The sequence below is a fragment of the Mchenga conophoros genome, linkage group LG11, assembly GCF_057382185.1.
Source record: "Mchenga conophoros isolate Kocher_MC1m ecotype Shallow Benthic linkage group LG11, M_conophoros_male_GT1.1, whole genome shotgun sequence".
Lineage (NCBI taxonomy): Eukaryota > Metazoa > Chordata > Actinopteri > Cichliformes > Cichlidae > Mchenga > Mchenga conophoros.
In genome coordinates, this window is record NC_140536.1 from 1,001,063 (window position 1) to 1,003,340 (window position 2,278).

The 2,278-nt window shown below is 45.5% G+C and overlaps 1 pseudogene; it reads right to left on the bottom strand.

Moving 5' to 3' along the window:
• Positions 1-680: 680 nt before the first annotated feature.
• On the bottom strand, positions 681-1,751 carry LOC146563402 (uncharacterized; annotated as a pseudogene).
• Between the last annotated feature and the right edge of the window lie 527 nt (positions 1,752-2,278).

Here is a 2,278-nt window from a genome sequence, read left to right on the forward strand (position 1 = left end):
AAACTCCCTTTTAACAGGAAGAAACCTCCGGCAGAACCAGGCTGAGGGAGGGGCTAATACAGGAGAAACCTGCTCTCTCTTTCTAGTCCCTGTCAGGACTCTTGCTGCAGCATTTTGGATTAACTGAAGGCTTTTCAGGGAGTTTTTAGGACTTCCTGATAATAATAATGTGGCGTGGGTGTGGTCTCTGGCCCGCTGCAGAGGAGGGGTGGCACAGTGAGCTCCTGGGGTGGCGTGGAGGCGGGGTGAACAGGTGTGCTGGGGACGCCTGATTGATTGTAACTCTTGTTATGTTGCAGTGACAGTTGAGGAGGGCTGGTGAGCGGATGTGACAGCTGAGTGGGAGTGCCTGTGTCCCGAGCATGTGCCGAAACCACAGTGAACTGTCATAATACAAATAAACGTGCTGTCACCACCTTATGTATGTACGTTGGGGTCCACCTTCACAGTAGTCCAGCCTAGAAGTAATGAATGCATGAATTAACTGAACAAAAATATAAACGCAACACTTTTGTTTTTGCTCCCGTTTTTCATGAGCTAAACTCAAACTGATGAAAATTTTTCTACATACACAAAAGACCCATGAATCTCAAATATTGTTCTCATATCTTTATAAATTTGTGTTAGTGTGCACTTTTCCTTTACCAAGATATTCCATCCCACCTCACAGGTGTGGCATATCAAGGGGCTGAGTAGACAGCATGAGTATTGCACAGGTGTGCCTTAGACTGCCCACAATAAAAGGCCACTCTGAAATATGCAGTCTGATCAAACAGCACAATGCTACAGATGTTGCAACCTTTGAGGGAGCATGCAATGGGCATGCTGACTGCAAACATTCCTGCAGTCAGCATGCAATGGGCATGCTGACTGCAGGAATGTCTACCAGAGCTGTTGCCTGTGAAATGAATGTTCATTTCTCTGCCATAAGCCGTCTCCAAAGGCATTTCAGAGAATTTGGCAGTACATCTAACCGGCCTCACAACCGCAGACCACATGTAACCACACCAGCTCAGGACCTTCACATCCAGCATGCTCACCTCCAGGATCGCCTGAGACCAGACACCCAGACAGCTGCAGCAACAATCAGTTTGCATAACCAAAGAATTTCTGCACAAACTGTCAGAGTCTGTCTCAGGGAAGCTCATCTGCATGCTCGTGGTCCTCACCGGGGTCTGGACCTGACTGCATTTCGTTGTCGTAACCAACTTGAGTGGGCAAATGCTCACATTCAATGGCGTTTGGCACATTGGAGAGGCGTTCTGTTCACAGAAGAGTGCCGGTTTTCACTGTTTAGGGCAGATGGCAGACATCGTGTGGGTGAGCGGTTTGCTGATGTCAACGTAGTGGATCGAGTGGCCCATGGTGGCGGAGGGGTTCTGGTATGGACAGGCATATGTTATGGACAATGAACACGAGTGCATCTTATTGTTGGCATTTTGAATGCACAGAGATACTGTGACGAGATCCTGAGGACCACTGTTGTGCCATTTATCCATGACCATAACCTCCTGTTACAGCATGATAATGCACAGCCCCATATTGAAAGGATCTGTACACAATTCCTGGAAACTGAAAACATCCCAGTTCTTGCATGGCCAGCATACTCACCAGACATGTCACCCATTGAGCATGTTTGGGACGCTCAGCTCGGCGTGTACGACAGCGAGTTCCAGTTCCTGCCAGTATTCAGCAACTTTGCACAAGTATTGAAGAGGAGCCAACATTCCACAGCCCACAATCAACAACATGATCAACTCTTTGCCCATTGCACACCATTTGCACAACTTTCAGCAGCTTCACTGAGAATGCGGTATCATGGCCAGAGTTACCCCTTCTGTCAGCTGCAGGCATAACTAATCAATCACAGTGATCTTTTGTCAGAAAGGCTCAACAAGTCAAATCGTGGACTGAATTAAGACAAGCTGTATTCTTATTCTTACTGGTGTATCAAAGATTAGTATCAGCGCTAGTGACACCAACAGACTGAATAAGCCTCATGGGAAAGGCTGACTCTGTGACTGGTTGCAAACTAGACAGTTTAGAAGCTGTTATTCACCATGGATGATCAGGACAGCAGAGCACTTTTTCTGATTTATTGATGCAGCTTCCCTCAACAAAACAATATATTAGTGTCAAAGCAGAGAATAATCTCACAGATAATAATAATATATATTGATGAATATTATTACTATGAGTATTAGTTTTGAATTCAATTGTCTATTTGGTTTAATCCAGTTTTGTTTATAATGTGCCATTCACAACAACAATTACTGGT